The sequence below is a fragment of the Schistocerca gregaria genome, chromosome 1 (assembly GCF_023897955.1).
Source record: "Schistocerca gregaria isolate iqSchGreg1 chromosome 1, iqSchGreg1.2, whole genome shotgun sequence".
Taxonomy (NCBI): Eukaryota; Metazoa; Arthropoda; class Insecta; order Orthoptera; family Acrididae; genus Schistocerca; species Schistocerca gregaria.
The window spans coordinates 1,019,009,142-1,019,017,484 of record NC_064920.1 but is presented as its reverse complement, the minus strand read 5'-3'; the positions used below and the strand labels follow the sequence as shown (position 1 = coordinate 1,019,017,484).

At 38.8% G+C, this 8,343-nt stretch overlaps 1 pseudogene; it reads left to right on the top strand.

Annotated features, from left to right (window-relative positions):
• Window positions 1-7,972: 7,972 nt before the first annotated feature.
• Window positions 7,973-8,090, top strand: LOC126291564 (5S ribosomal RNA; annotated as a pseudogene).
• The last annotated feature ends 253 nt before the right edge of the window (window positions 8,091-8,343 follow it).

Below are 8,343 nucleotides of genomic sequence, written 5' to 3'. Positions count from 1 at the left end.
AATTGTGACAATGTAATTCTGAACGGAATGTAGCGAAACGAGAGACAGAACGAAGGTCACAGAGCAGAATAACATCGCTACTGATTTGAATGGAGGGGCTATAAATGATGAATCAGAGATATCAGGTAAATTTAATAATAATTTCTTAAATTTAGTTGGATATATAGAGACAAGTGAATAAAGGAAAAAATGAAAGCAGTATGTTGAAAAAGCAACCCATATGAAACACAGGTGCCTTACCAATTTCTCCTTCTAAAACTAAAGAAAGAATAATATCTCAAAAATAAAAGATCATATGCAGTTTATGATATTACCAACAGTGGATTGGAGACTATGTTCCATATAATAATGAATGCCTTGTCTGAAATATGTTAGGCATAACTTATTCATTTTTTAAGAGAGAGTAAAATATCCTATTGCTAAATCCCTCTATAAAAGATATGAGAGTAAATAGCGATGCATTTCACTGTTGACATTATTTTTTAAATTTTTGACAGGGACCTGAGCAACGATAATATCTTTAGTTGGACGTAAGAAGAGTTGCTCAACTGATAATAGCATTTACAGGTTCACTGAGTTGCACTGGTATTAAAAACAAAACACCACGATTCGGTATTTTCTGTGACCTATCTTATTTGCTGAATTTGACTCACAGTATCCTCCTAGATAATATGAGTTCTTGTCTAATTGTTGGTAGAACCAACCAATGCATAATGTGATATCTAACTAAAAGAATCAAGGATGTTGGACTTAATAGTTTAACCAATGCAACCAGGGGAGAATTTCCTGACAGGTGAGTAATCACTTGTGGGGTTTCACAAAATGAATTCCTAGGTGTGCAGTTGTGTCTGACATATGTAAAAGTCTCTCCATCTATTGTACAACAAGCAGGATCATTTCGTTTGGAGCTAACACTAGTATTAAAGCCGATACAAACATACACAGAGCAACAGATGAAAAGCAAGTAATGTTCTAAAAAATTATTTGAGGAGCTTACTGCCAACAGTCTCACTGTCAATTTTAAAAAAAGAAGACATAACACGATCAGTTCTGCACATGTTAAGGTACTAAACCAGTGACAGGTGTAACAGGAGGAAGTAATGAGTATGGTGACGACATCAAAAATTTTAGGTGTCCTCACTGATAGTATTTAGGCTATATTATAGGCTAGTCACATGAACTATAAATCTTGGAGCTATTTAAGTTAATACGGTTTGCGAATTTTCATTCAGTAATTTATGGAATTATTGCTCAAAAATATGCTGAAAGAATAATATGTGGTACTTACCCACGATCATCTTCCAACCATTTATTCACGGAATTAGACATTTTGGCTACTGTGCCATGATATGTGTATTCCATCACAAAATTTGTTTTAAGTAAGGCATTACGTTTCAAAACAATAGTGGTTTTCATTATAATACCAGAAGAAAGAATGCTGTTAATTATTACTCCTTAAGAATGTCTTTAGCACAAAAAAGTGTGCTAAAAGCTGCCACTCAATTTTTACACCACTTATCGAGTGGTGATAAACGTTTGGCAGATAACCAAGGTAAATTTGAAATCAAACTGAAAAAGTTTCCTCACGACAACCTCTTCTATTCCCTAGAAGAATTTATATCTACGTAATATGTGCAAGATTGTAGGTGGGAACTACCACCACACATTAATGTTAATTAAAAATCTTTGTAAATACACAGCACATATTTTTGTATTTATGCATAAATCTATAATTTACATCTGAAATGACTCGTTCCACATCGCTGCCATTAATTACAGGTGAATGTGTTGTTCCTAGAAGATACTGTACCTAGGAACACGCCATGTTTTCTGTTCAAAACTTCATTGTAGTAGCTGATTTTAGAATCATATAAAGGAACGTGCACTAGAGAACGCCATAAGCAGTTTCCGCCGTTCTCTACAGTTTCTTAGTGTTGGATACGAAGTTGTGTTTTGAGCAGCATTTCTAAATATTTCGAGGTCCATACGTTTAATTATTGTAAAACTTTTATCCATTCTGGATTTGGATCACTGCGGCTGTCTTGTTAAAGGTTTCAGGAATTACTGCAATGAAACGCCGTTTTTTCTTCAATTTTTATTTATTCGTGACCGGTTTCGAATCACCTGGTGATTCATCATCAGATGATACAATTTAATTTGGAGTGTTGTGGTGGTCGTGCTTCTCTGGCGAATATAGAGACTAAAAACTGAGCACTGTATGTGGGAAGACAATTAAGATTGTAAGATTAATATGTTGGTATTACTCACTGCTTTTATTCTTGTTATTTTATTGCGAATGTGCCATACAAAACGACAAACGAACAAAGGAAATCTGACTCCATAAAACTCTTTGGAGACAACAACAGCCTCATCCTTTGGTTTGTTTATATCTTGTAAAGTATGTGGGAGTCGCCATCGGTGGAAAAGTGCCTGTTTCACTTGATATTTAACAATATTGCAAAGCATACATTGTGTTCTCCAGAGCAGGACTTGCGACGATAATAAAAAGTGAGTAATACCATCAAATTAATCTTACGATCTTAATAGTCTTCTCACACACAGTGCTCATTGTTTCGTCTGTATATTTGCCACAGATGCACGACCCTCACAATACTCCAAAATAAATTGTATCATTTGATGATGAATCGCCAGGCGATTTTAAACCAGTCATGAATAAATAAAAATTGAAGAAAAAACGGCGATTGGTTGCAGTAATTCCTGAAGCATTTAAGTGTTGTATAGTGTATTAAAGCTATTCGATATACGTTGTCAATCCTCCAGTTACAAAAATTAATGGCAAGTAAAATTCCATATATTTTTAAAGCCAGTTACATAATGAGTGAACAGTTAAGAAATACTTCATCAGTCGTGCACAGAAAGGTATCGTCTAATGGATCATGTGATATTAGGAAATTAGCTGTGTTTCATTAACGAGTCAACAATTTTCACTGTCTTGAAAATTAAAATTTGTATAGAGTTGTAGTAGCTATAAAAATGTATTTAACTTGTAACAGGTTTTTAACAGTATGTCTGCTTTGTTTGATTTTACTTACGTATTACACTAACCAACTACATTTTACTTTTTTCAGTAACTGTCTTAATAGCTTATCTTCATGTTTTGTAGTGTTCTTATAACGAAAACGTTAATGAAAATGCTAGATCAGCTCTCGATTGGAAGTTGTGGTAACTTTGCGTTACTTCCTGTATAAGTTACGCCCATATTTACCTAGGTGCTATCTTTCAGAGGAAGGTCACTGAGGCGCAGCCACTTTGCTTGGCGTTTGTAATTTTCTACTGGTGATTCCCTGATTAGTGTTCAGCAGTAATCGGCTGACATTGATGCACTCCACTTTCGCTGGTATCTCATTTACATGTCCGAAACTTGCTGATGGAAGCGTTCTCCCTCCTCATCGGTTACAGCACCCTTGTTATCATGAAATAAGTCGAAATGCCAACCTAGGAAATGTAACTTCAAGGAAATGTTGCACCCTAGTCTATTCCACCAGTGCAGAAGATTTGCCTCAATATCCCTATAGTTTTCCGCCCTTTTATTTCCTAGAAAGTTTTTTGCCACTTTAAGAAAAGCATCCCAAATTAGCTTCCCATCACCTGTCAGGATGGTATTGAAATGCTCATCTTAGTACAGTTTGCGTGTCTAAAATCTTTCTTCCATTTTCGATTCACTAAGACATGGACATTTCTCGCACAATTAGAGAAGTGCTTCCACAGTTTTGTCCATGGCCTTAATGAAGTTTGTAATTAGGCCGAATTTTATATGAAGAGCAGAGAGAATCATGTTCTTTTATACGACAAGTGGTTTGTTCATAACATTGTGAGATCCTGGTTCAGAGATGCTACTGCATAATGACTACGTTTTGCAATCGATTCCGATTGATTATGCATCCTACACGAAAGAAACGTACGATAATATGAAACAATTGTTATTGCGACTGAACTATGACAAGTTCAAATGCAGATTTCCAGAGATCTGAAAGTCACAGGCATGTTACCTGGACTATAATAAGGTTACATGGGCTTAGGCCAGTCTTTCTTTTTATAATGAAGTGCTTTGGCGCAACTGTCCCCCAGTCAAAGGTACCTGCGAATACGCCTGTGACTTTCAGATCCACGGAAATCTGCCATTTAAACTCGTCATAGTTTAGTCGCAGTAACTGTTTTTATTACCATATGCTTCTTTCGTGTAAGGTGCATGCTAGACGGAATCTACGGCAGCGCGCTGTTATTATGTGTAGAACACACTTGAGACTTACATTGGAGGAGTCGATGAACAGCCTCCACTGATCACTTTTATAGTCAACGCCCATTCCTGCCATTAGTCCCAATGAATCACTACAAAATATCAAGTATTTTTCTTTTTCTAAAAATGGAATGAATGGCACATGGCTTTTATGGAAAGCAGTAACATTTGACGACTTATCAAGACAATTCCACTCTCGTAGGCTTGACGCCGGCCGTTCAGCTTTACCTTTCGGCAATTCCAGATCTCTCACTAGGTCATTAAGTTCAGACTGTGTTATTTTGTGAGTCGCTGTACACTCATCGTTAAACGCAGCACCAGGATCTTTCAAAGAACTGTGTTTGGAGATGATGGTGCAGCACTAGTTTCACTGCCGCCCTCGTCACTATTACAATCAGGCCGAACATGAATATGCAGTCCTTCTCCGTGATCACATGACCGACGGAACCTTAGGATATGTCAAGGAAGACATTTCCTTCTTGCAAATAGCTGTGTTTAAAGAGCTATGATAGAAAAGTAATAAGCTTTTATTGTTCTCGGCAGGTCATGGGTATAGTAAAGTTTATGGAAGTTCTTTTACGGTTCCACCACGAACAAAGACCAGAGAAAAAAGACGTGCAACGTACAGGAAGTGCACAGGGCTTGTCCTGGCCCCTGATTTTACAGAAGAAGTACACCATGCACGTCCTTTTTAATATGTGGCATCATTGGCACCTTTTGCGATTTCAGTTATCCTGTCCGTAAGTGTAACAAAAACTGTCAGAACTGTTTACGCATTTGCGAGGCATATTGAATCACATGAATTACAATGATCACACGCACTAAACACACTTCATAAACTTCCTCTTCTCCTTCCCCTTGTTGCTGTGGGCCCAGACTAAAAATAATGATCAAAATACACACAGCTATTGTTGCCTGAAACTCAATCACTCTTTCTACGATCAGCGAGATTTCGAAGCCTAGATAGGAACGGATGCACAACAAATGCTAATAAAATATAATTATAATTAAATGAGATCCCTTTAAATTGGGAAAGATGGCTAATTATAGTTTTTCAATGTCGTTTTCGTTATCAGTGTGGTCGGCAACGTCAACAAACATTTATTTCATCCTAGTTGCATTCTTACTGCTGGCTATTGTTACCGGCGTGCGGTGGAGTAATAATGTAACTGATAGACGTCTACAACAGTATTGACAAGATTTTTTCGATTGCAGTGCTTTTAAATTTCAGCAAAAGGTTTGGTTCTAAGTACATGTCGATGTTGCCCCTTGTAACATGTACTCATTTTGGAAAAACTTACATTTCCAGAGTAATTTTTGTAATTTTAGAAGAAGACGTCAGCAGATATAATATGAATGCCATCGTTTTAAAGTGTAATCAGAAAATATATTTAGTCTATATTACATGACTAGCCAGAGGCGAGAATGTGAGAGAAGTTTTCAAGGTACTCTTCCCTACAAATTATCCATGTAACATGAAACATACATTTCTTGGTTTCGAACAAGGTATCAGTGCATTTAAGGAAGAGTCACATGAAACTCATCTGCATGTACTGAATATCGGATTAGACAACTGATTTACAAACGATTTTACTGAAAACTATCTAGTGAATAGAGCTCGATGTGTTGTTCCTAAGAACTTCGAGAAAGCATCGCCGAGCGTGAAACACGTTTCAAGTTCTGCGATATTTCACCAATGTGCAATGCATCGTTTGACCATTAAGAGGTATGAAGCTCTCTATGTCACAAGCAGCGCTTGGGAGACGTCATATTGGATTTCGTCGTTTCCAGTTGAAGCTCTTATTTCATGTACATCTACATACTTAATCCGTCACCTATCGTATGGTGAAGCGTACTTTGTGGTTATTATGGTACACTACATTTACGAAGTAGTAAATGGTAGGATTACCAGCAATATTGCTAGAATTGGTAGAGAAAGAAAAATAAATGAATGTTTAATGGAGAAGGTGGGACAAGGCAACAGTTTTTTTTTATTTTTTTGTTTCTTTGATTGAATGTTTTGCACATAATTAGAGCCACACATCATTTTGTGTTCGTCCATTGTGAATTTTATATTTTTATGGAATATAAATTACATTTTATAAGTAACAAATATCAGTGGATCATGTAATTTCTGCTCTTTTGTGTAACCAAAACAATTTCTTTTGAGGAAAGTACAGTTTATGTACACAAACGTAAAACATATGGATTGTTATTTTGTTCTCAATAGAACGTTCTTCACCATGATCAAAGGCTAGAGTTTCCTGTTATTATTGATAAATGAGAAAGTTAGTTGTGAAAGACAGAAGCATGTTTTATATAACTTCGACGAAGAAGCAACGTTAGATATATTTTTTGCGTCTTTTTTTCCATTTTCCGTTTTTGTTGACGAAATTGCGTTTTCTAGCTTGGTACAATGAATCTGTATTGTTTTTATAACTTTTCATACAACCTTCCTTTGTTCCAAGTTACAAATTAACAATTTTCGAATAAAACCTCAACTAAGCATCTAAAATTTTAGTTTTCCTACAAGTACTGTTTATTCCGGAATACGGAGAGGAGGATACATGTGTAGAAGAAAAAACATTTCGTTGGTTACCCAGCCCTCCATTTCTGTATACGAGGGTTGGAACTTTAACAGTGGCAACTATTTATTAACAACCGATACGAAAGAGTTACATATTTGTACCTGTTTCTGAAGCGAATGCCACGAAGTGATTCCTTCATCTTCGGAACCAAATCAAAGTCACAAGGACTTAAGCCCGGGGAGTATGGTGGCTGGTACAATACTTCCAAGTCCCATCGACCGAACAGAACAGCCCAGCTTTGCACTGTATGCGCCCGCGCATTGTCATGAAAATGATGGGTGGGTTGCGCAGAAAGTGTCACCGCTTCTTCGGCAAAGCTGGTCGCAGGTGACGCTCCAAAAACGAACAATAATATTGCTCATTGAAGGTCTGCCGTGGAGGAACGTAATGCGTTAGGATTACACCATCACATTCGTACACGAGAATCACCATAACTTTCACCATACTGGGGCTCGGGCTCCGACGCACTTTCGACTTATGAGACGACCTATGATGACACCATTCGTTGGACTTGCGTTACAGTTTTGGATCGTACGATGTTGCCACGTCTCATCCAGTGTTACGATACGGCGTAATAAAGCCTCTCCTTCGCACTCATAGCGCTCCAACTGCGTCTGAGCAGCGTAGTAACGCATCCATTTCTGCATTTCCGTCAAGTTATGCGGAACCCCTCGTGATGCAAGTTTTCGCATGTCTGGGCGTTACTTCAGGATGTGAAGCACAGTCGTATGCGCTAATCCGGTTTCGTGGGCGATCTCACGAATCGTATTGCGTCGATCAGTGTCCACTAATGCGGCAACAGCATGCACTTCTTCAGAGACGCAAGGACTGCCCGATGCATGTCTACCAAAGTTTGCCGACCTTCGTTGAGGGCTTATACCCAACGTGCCACTGTTCTGTACGGCAATGCCGATTCCCCGCACGTCTCTTGAAGACTTTGACGACATTGCCGTGCTGCACGACCTCTGGCGCATTCAATCTTGATCAAAATTCGTTGTTCCTGCTTCGAAAACATACTGACACCGTTACGATAGACCGCTCGCTCACTGTGTTTCCCTCGTTTGTGTGCACGACGGTGACGTGGGACGGGTGAGTCCATTTGCTTGGAAGTAAGGCAGGTATGTCGGCCAACGGCATTGCTGCAGTGGTAACACCGGTTCCCGTCAGATCACCGAAGTTAGGCGCTGTCGGGCTGGGCTAGCACTTGGATGGGTGACCATCCAGCCTGCCGAGCGCTGTTGGCAAGCGGGATGCACTCAGCCCTTGTGAGGCAAACGATGGAGCTACTTGTTTGAGAAGTAGCGGCTCCGGTCTCGGAAACTGACATACGGCCGGGAGAGCGGTGTGCTGACCACATGCCCCTCCATATCAGCATCTCGTAACGCCTGTGAGCTGAGGATGACTCGGTGGCCGGTCAGTACCTTTGGACCTTCATGGCCTGTCCGGGAGGAGTTAATTTTTAAAAAAAAAAATAAGGCTGGTATATCTACAACTTGT